The sequence below is a fragment of the Spea bombifrons genome, chromosome 1 (genome assembly GCF_027358695.1).
Source record: "Spea bombifrons isolate aSpeBom1 chromosome 1, aSpeBom1.2.pri, whole genome shotgun sequence".
NCBI classification, from domain to species: Eukaryota; Metazoa; Chordata; class Amphibia; order Anura; family Pelobatidae; genus Spea; species Spea bombifrons.
Genome location: NC_071087.1, coordinates 105,440,104 through 105,449,696, shown reverse-complemented (window position 1 = coordinate 105,449,696; position 9,593 = coordinate 105,440,104).

The following is a 9,593-nucleotide window of genomic DNA, read 5'->3' as shown; positions in this document are numbered from 1 at the left end:
ATGCAAACTTTGTAAAGATGAAATCATTATGCCTTTAATTTATCTTGTGATTTGTGATCATATGATAGACCTGACTAATTAGTTTTTTTTAATTATTATTAAACAATGAAAACACCAAAGCACATTAATGCAATTTATTTTTCTCATAAACACCCAAATTGACATACTATACTATGCATACTGTAGACATATATTTATGACGGTTTTGATGAACTCAGTGGCATAGGCTTAAATAGGATGACTTACACCAAATTGATTTCTGTTCATGGGGATTGTGCCCAAACATAAAGATACTTTGTTTAGGTTATTAAAATATAAAGTAAATCATACTCACTCACACACAGGAAAATTAATTTATTGAAATAATGTAATGAAAGCATATCACTGTATCCTAAAATAGGTTAAAAAATAGAACACAGAACTACTTCATTGTAGATCATGTGTTTAACCACATGGTGGCAATAACACACCATATTCACTGACATATATGTGTATATATATATATATATATATATATATATATATATATGTGTATATATATATATATATATATATATATATATATATATATATATAGATATATAGATATATTAGACTTGAGCATTCAGATTCATAAACATTTTAAATTCAATTTAACTTGCCCATTTCATCAATTTGTACGAATGTCCGAAAACAAGGAGAGACCCCAAGCAAAACAAACGGAAAGCAAAGAGTTCTGATTTTTATTAATGTTTTCACTCTTACTCATGCTCTCTTATGCTCTCAATGTCTCCCTACTTTCTCAGATGACCATTTCCATGTCTGTTTCCTTTCAAACAGCTCTGCTTCTTCTCATGATTATTCTGTCTTCTTTCTTCGTCCACTACTCCCCTCTTGACTCTTTTTTTTCTTCTGTCTTCTTTCTTCGTCCACTACTCCCCATGTCTTCTTTGTCTGTAAACCTGGCCTTCCTTGATTGGTCGAACGTGGGAGAGGCTGTCCTTGTGGCTTCGCCCTTTCATGGAAGTGCACTGAGAGGCCAGAATAATGCAGATAGGTTCACAGAGAAAGAGAGGTGCAGAAAAGATTTATTGGTGAATCTGTCTTCCTTATTCTTGCCCCCCCCAGTGAAATCAGAGGAAAACAAAGCAAAAAACTCTCTCTCTCTCTCTCTCTCTCTCTCTCTCTCTCATGCTATCTAAATGTGTCCCTACTTTTATTAGTAACATTAATGCTCTACACATTTTACATTTTTAGGCCATAGTTAAGTACTTAATAATCTCAGAAATGTGTTATTTATTTGTTATTTATTTGTTACTTATATCATATATCTACTTTTAGGAAAAATGTGTTAGTTGCGCTAGAAGCTCTCAAAACTTGTCGTATACCTCTGATCATACTATTTGAATATTCAGCAAATTCTGTTAATATTTACTAGTAAAAGGTTCTGATTTTCTTCGTCTAAACAAAATATATCATTTTCCCATTGTAAAATATTATTGCTTGTACATATATATATATATTGAACAGAAATAGATTTTCAGAGTGGTTTGTAGCATTTGTTAGCACTGTAACATAGAAGAATAAAATGAGACTTGATCTGTAGAGTTAATTGGTCTGCTGGACCACTCCCTTATGGTAATATCATGTCTCTGGCATAGTGTGTTAACGTCCTAGACCAATACATCATTACATAGGTGTCACTGGTGATATTTCCTCTCACATGATGTTATTTCACAAATTTATATTACCAGGCTAGTATGCAACAGCCAACACCACTAAAAGAATGTTAACCTCTTGTCTACAAATCTAGCGAGTTGTGTGCCTCCATCTCCAAACCGGGTGGAGGTGCTATTTTTTTTGTAAAGCATAATTGATCGCCTATTTATACTTTCTAGTTTACAGAAGGATACGCATAAACACTTTTTGCGATATAATATGTCCGAAGGGGATTTAAAACACACAGTTCCATAAGCATGTGTATAATAGCCCCTCAGGTTGATAATCAATTTGCTTGGATTTCACCCTATGACCCTAACAAACAATGCACTAGGATAAAAAGCAACATGATGAACGTATAATTTTTGGGTTCTCGGTTGGGTTTTTAGGTTGAATAGCTATCATGTATTATAAAGTTAATTGTGACAAGGCAGTCCTCCGAGACTATTGGAGACAACATTAATAGATTAAAAGTCTCAAGGTTGAATTAGCTACAATGCTACCTTTTAGTTCTCATTGAAGAAATATAATTTTTCATAAAAAAAATTCTGGGAGCATTGGCTAGTTTTTAGTATAATACATGGATAAAGTGGATTTTGAGATATGAAACAGTAGTCTTCAGTTACTCATGTAAACACACACGCTTCCCACTTTCCTAATTCCATCCGAGTGCAGTAGAAGACATATTTCTGAACATTAAATTAGATGCAGATTTTTTGAGACTCCACGGGGGCTTAACTCATTTTATGGTTAGTAGCTGCACTTTTTATAATATGAAAGCCACCTTAGATTTTTGGGACTCCCAAGATGAAGAATCTCTTGAACGGCTGGTCATATTTAGGTTGGAAAGATTCCTGCCTTCATCAAGATGTATAAGATTCTTGAGTAGTAGACCTGGGCACTAAAGGCCAGCCACTGAACTTAATACCAAGATTAACTTGTTGAATTGTTTTGCATATTATCCAGTCTACTGAATGTGAGCCAATACTAGCTTATCTAAGTATGAAATAGAGTTGCACTTACATGGCTTCTTTCCATGAGCTGCTTACAGAGCTGATAGAATAAGTAAAAACGTATGTTTTAGGTATTGCACTATTGTTAGTATAGTTTTTAGTTACAGAACTGGCAGCTAGTGTCTTTATTTTTTAGATTTGCATTGTTACCAGTATCACATTATTGCTGAGGTATTCAGAGACACGTAGAAGGGAAAGATGAAATGTGTATTTTCATTTTAGAATGCTGGGAAATAGCAAATGAATGGTGTGGGCCAGGTGAGTGACTTGACGGAAATACAGCATTTCAGGTATAGATCAGCTGAATAAGACATACAATCACTGTATTGGGAGGTATTACTAAATAACACATGAAACAGAGCATTGCATGCGCAGAGCAACTAAATAGATCAAATAATGCATGGAAACCCTAAATTGCAGACATAGATCACAGGTCACACACCACAAAGCGGATGAGATTTGTATGACTTGCCCTCATTGTCCCCATACATTATCCCTGTGCCATATTTGCCCCCAAACAGCCATCCTGTGCCATCTTTGCCCAAACAGCCAGTCTGTGCCATTCCCCCCCCTCTTACACATCCATGCTATCCCACATATAATTAATTCACTCATTCACAAAACGCACTCATACACAAATACTCATTCCTTCACTCATTCATGCATACTTATTCATACAGATGGGTCCCTGAGCACTGTGAACGCAGCATAGGGTTCAAGAATAGTCATAGTCAAAGACAGCCAAGGCCATACACAATAGTGGCAGCCAATACATCAAATGAGCAGGTCCACAAACGCCAAAGCCAAGATCATACACTAGGGATGAAAACAACAAAAGTACAGGTAGAACTATAAATGATTTTAGTCAGAAGGACAGAGAAGCAGATCAGATCATGGAGAACAGCATCACAGGAGCATGGGATATAAGTAAGTGTATCACATTCTCCAACATAAATATTTACTGAAGGAAGAGCAGCTGTAATGATTTCTGGTGTTTTCCCACTGAAATGTGATTTTCAGCAGATCATCAACGCTTTGGCGACAGGTATGCAAGGGAGGAAGTGTAATAAACATTTTTTGTGCTTGTTCTTCCCACGCGCCCTGGTCTAAATTGTGTTGTTCTTAACGCTGCTATGCTGTACAGACTAGTATCTGATGTATGTTGAGGGACCCAGAAGTTTGTTTGCCTTTATAATTGCTAATATGTGTGTGCAGAGGCGTATCTACTGAAAATAGCGCCTATGGCAAGCACTGAAATTGCGCCCCTGTCCAAATATCTAAAACCCATTTACTAGCCCCTGCTGCCTATATATATATATATATATATATATATATATATAAATATATAAATATTAGTCCCTGCTGCCGATAGCAGGTATAGATCAACACACAAACCTAGATCACTTGAAATTCACTTGTGATCTCAGCACTGAAGGTATATATCAAATAAACAGAATCAGACATACAAGTCCTGTATTTGCAGGTATACAATAATAATATATGAAACGTAGCATCGCAGGTATAGATCAACTGAATAAGACATATTAACCCTGTATTTGCAGGTACACATAAATAATGTATGGAAACATAGCATAGCAGATATGGATCTACAGAATAACACAAAAACCCAGCTTTGCAGGTAAAGATCAATTGGAATTCACATAAAAACACGGCATTAAAGGTATATTTAAAACCCCCTAAATTACAGGCATAGATCACAGGTTGCACCCCCCAAAGCCAGCCCTGGCGTCCACACTGCCCACATAGAACCTGACCAGCACCCAGATTACACACATAAAATGTGCAATCTTTGTCCCCAAATAGCCCAGCACAAGTCAACTTTGTCCCCAAACAGTCCGGCCAGTGCCATCTTTGTCCCATATACACCCTGCCTGTGCCATCTTGGTCCCCAAGGCTCAAACCTCCTGCTAGTGCCATCTTTGCCCTTCCACAATTATACATCTATGATACACAAACACTTTTACAGTCACTCACTAATTCACACTTTAATTCAGACAACTCATCCACACATTAACTCATGCTCTCCCTCATTCAGACAATTCATCCACACATTAACTCATGCTCTCCCTCATTCACTCAATGCATCCACACATTAACTCATGCTCTCCCTCATTCAGACAATTCATCCACACATTAACTCATGCTCTCCCTCATTCAGACAATTCATCCACACATTAACTCATGCTCTCCCTCATTCAGACAATTCATCCACACATTAACTCATGCTTTCCCTCATTCACTCAATGCATCCACACATTAATGCACACTCTTTACTTATATCTACCCCCTCTCCCCCCTTCATCACTTTTTAACCCCCTCCCTCCCTCATCACTTTTTAACCCCCTCCCTTCCTCCCTCATCACTTTTTAACTCCCTCCCTCCCTTCCTCATCACTTTCTAACCCCTCCCCCCTCTCATCTTGAAGTCCAGCGACGGGAGGACAATGCTTCTGTCTTCCTGCACCGCTCGCTGGTGCCCGCTGCTTCACTGCTGAGCGCCGTAATATGACGTCATATTTTGGCGCCCAGCAGTGAAGCAGCGGGCACCAGCGAGCGGCTTTTAAACGTTGTCTTCTTTTTTTGATGCGGGGGAGAACGAGGGGCGCCGGGCGGTTGCTAGGCGCCCCTCTCTCTCCTCCGCATCAGTGTTTAAAAGCCGCTCGCTGGTGCCGGCATTTCATGCAGAGCGCCGCAATATGCCGGCATATTGCGGCGCTCTGCATGAAATGCCGGGAAGGGGGTAGAGGGCTCGTGGAGGAGAATGAGGGGCGCCGAGCGGTTGCTAGGCGCCCCTCTCTCTCCTCCGCATCAAAAAAATAAAATACCGATGAGCGGCATTTAAAAGCCGCTCACTGGCGCCCCCCTTGAGATGGCGCCCATGGCACGTGCCATGGCTGCCATACCCTATATACGCCTCTGTGTGTGTGGAGCTAACAGTAGAAGGGTTAGTAGCATAATTTACAAAAATACTAGACTCTAGCTTTTTTTAATAATAAACTGAACCAGCACAGATATGTTTGCTGATTAATTGAAAATACCTAGAGGCCACTGTATTAAAGAAATCACTCTAGGCTGGCACCTACCTTGCCTATAGAGAGCGCTTGCCCTGATCCCACTGCATGCAATTGCAAAGGGATGCAATCCCTGGTGTTTTAAATTGAGAGAAACAAATGAATTAAGGCAATGTATGCAAGCAATTTCTACTTCTATAGCACAAAGATTGGGCAATGGGGGATGAGAAGTCTTCCTGCTCCCTTAATTATGCACTCAAGAAATGAGGGCTACAAAGGTTACAGAGCTCATTTGCCCCTTAAGGGTTCACTTCTAGCTCCAACAACGAATATTGCCTAAGTGTTTTATTTTGGCACGTTTATAAGTTATATCACTTTGCTTTCAGAATGTATAGATAGTTCTTTGAAGTCACAAATAACATACAGGGGGATTTTCTAAAACTAAATGTACCAGGTTACATGACTTAACATGGTCACTCATAAGTGTGCAGGTCTAGCTTCTCCAGTGATATCCCAATCATACCAAGGTTTGATGCTCAGCATGCAATTCATGCACAGTTGCTACGAAAAGAAACCAGATTGTCCACCTGGAGTTATCTTGCTAAAATATCAGCCCACGGCATCAGGTAAATGCCCTTTGCAAATTTTGCACAAATTACACATCTTGTTCATGTAATGACCAAACTCATTAATGCTGGTGCCTACTGTGCACCCCCTGCTGCAAAGAGACTCACACTCCCTCAGAATTTCAATAAGCATGTTTGAGTAAATATGTAAATGTAAACAATATACCGGTAGTTGTTACAACCAACCCTTAATGATCTACCTTGCAAACAAACATTTCCTTCCTGGGCCTAGGACAAAGGGGCAGCATTGAGCTCTTAGGCTACTGAGTACAGATACTGGATAGTTTGGAGCTCATTTAAAAGCGTTTGGGCTGTGTGTCTTAGGCACAGTGCATAGGCCAAGACAGACCCGAATTTGATGGGTCAGGACTGTTGGCAGTGTGATATTTAATTTGCAATACCACCCATTAGAGAGAGCGAGAGAGAGTGTCTAAGATAAGGTTTAATTTGTATTGAAATCTGGTAACTCAACTCTCCTACTCTGCAAAGAAATGCTGCTTGTTAAAATTCCACTTGTTGAAAGCTGTGCAGCCATAAAGTGTTTATCAAACAAAAGGACTCTTCGATCAATAGTCCTCCTCTGAGCTAGATCATATAACCTTTTCCTATTCCCTTTTAGAACATTCCCACTTCTTGCCTCCTTTTTTTCCAAGCTACTTGAAAAAACAGCATTCGCTTTTCTTTAAAAGATTGTTTCAATATCTTTTTTGTCCCCCAGGCACTTTGTGTAACAATTAGGAATCTCAATGGGGAGTAAGGGAGACATTCTTTACTACCACAGTCAAAAAAACTAAAATATTGTCGGACAGAAGCGATCATTAATGAGTCATTTACAATCCTATAAAAATTGCAAGGACATGCGTTCATTAAATTTAAAAATGGTCTCTTGAATTAAAATGTAGAGTTCCTATGGATACTACATTCCTACTGAAGACGTGTGATTGCTTTAAAAGTAATACTTATCTGCATGCGCCTACCCAGAATCCCTTGTGGTTGTGGAAACACCATGAGATTTCTGAGGGAAAAACAAGCCTTCTGGCTTGTCTGGTGTCTGTAGATGAGTGTTTAATAATACTTCTACTACCCCTTAAATTTAAGTGGAAGGGTTTCCATCACCTGTTACCCACCATAACTTATGTAATGGTATTTCTTAGCTACCCCAAGCCTCAACTACTAAGCTAGTATCGCAACCTCATGCTGATGAGTCCCATGAAGCATGAAACTGCTCTCCGTGGTGATCTGGCCACTGCACCTCTTCCCGAGTTTTGTCTAAAGGCTGTCTTGTACAGCGGGCAATAACTTTCAAGGGATCCATGTATAAAATGGATATAGAGGCAAAGGTGATAATTGATAACCTTATCTGCATGCGCCTACCCAGAATCCCTTGTGGTTGTGGAAACACCATGAGATTTCTGAGGGAAAAACAAGCCTTCTGGCTTGTCTGGTGTCTGTGGATGAGTGTTTAATAATACTTCTACTACCCTTTAAAAGTAAAGCATATATGAAAACACACATCATTTAAAAACTCCAATATTAAATGGTTTTACAACATAGTATAATAAATAAGCATTTGTAAGATGATGGCTGTAGCACAAGATAAATACGAGGAAATATAAGAATCATTTATAAAGAATAATCTGAAGATACCTAATGAGTCAAGATATATAATTATTATAAGCTATTGCTATTATTTTTTCTTTTATATTAATTTTGCCTCAATGCAAACAGCATATAGTTAAATGCCAAGCTTTCTTTAGGTTAACAAAAGTGTTAAAGCGTGACTGATGGACAATACGTTTTTGTGTGACCCACGTCTACTTAGTCATTGGGTTATTTTTTAAATTCAAGACGGAGATCTGACTGCTGTGACAGTTCTCCATAGTTTGCTTATTCATTCTTGCACTTTACCTTTGGCTGATCCCGTACAGTTTCCCTGAAGACCCAGACTGGCCTTTGGACACCATAAGCACCAATTGGGCACTTTAGTGAGTGGCAAGCAAATGGACCTTGTCAACTGCACACTGAAGTAGTTTAGCCAGTTGATATAGGAATGTAGCGTTTTATAGTTAGTAACAGTAACTGATCGTATGAAATTGTGTGTGCATATTAAAAAAAGCAATATGTATATGTATTAAAAGCCCACCATATGTGTACACCTTTTAAACTGGCAATCGTAACTTGCTGAAGCAAAAATAGTGGACCCCACATGTATGGAAAGTCATGTGCATTGTTACAAGGAGAAAACAATGTGTGCCCCCACTCCCAAGCTATTATTACATCAACATTTAAGCAGTGGAGAAAATGCTATGTCTGCTTCAAAGTTGCAACAATAACTTTACATTTAACATCATGAGTTTTGTTTAGTTTTCAGAGAAGAAAATCTAAGAAGAATCCAGAAAATGTATCTGCTGTGATAGCTGCTACCTCCTCCTCATCATCATCATCACAATCACTGTCATCGTTACCAGTACTGCTGCCATCACTATCACAACCACCAGTGCCTGCTTCTTTTACCACAATGAAACATTTTATATAAACTCAATTTCTAAAACACAAGTGAACACATAATTTACATGAAGTTCATAAAAAGTGTGAATGGTGGAGGCTACAGGGAAAGGAAGGTGGTCTTATAGGATGATGGAGAAAGCAATAGAGACCTTCCACTGGTGATGCTTTGCAAGTTTGGACATGAGTCCAATAAGACCACAAAGTGTTGATGTGTATGAGCACGCATAATGTCAAGATTTTATAACCAGGTGGTTGATGCTATCGACACACCGTTCACAAAATCCTTTGGGTGGAAGATTCATTTGGCAAAACATATGTGGAGCAGTGGCCAGATTTAGGACTACATGACTGTCACTGCCCATTGGGTGTCCTTCACACCCCTGTCATTTTAAGAGACCTTTCCTGTCATCTCCATGCCTTTTTCAGTGTTTGCCTGCAGCACAAATGCATTAAAACATCATACCCTTTTATTCTTGAAGAACTCTTGACTGTTTTATACAGCACAGCTTGCCCTGTAGCATGTGTGGAATTTATTATACATCGGGAGGAGTGTTTTTTTTTCCAGTGTTAGTTGAACAGCTTTTTCACTTTTTTTTAGTATGTGTTTCACAAACACTCAGGTGATGTTTTTACCAAACTGTAGCAGGTGCTAAATCATTGGCTTGTTTCATATTTCCTGAACGCTGGCTTCGTTTATGCAGCTGACAGATCTAAAGT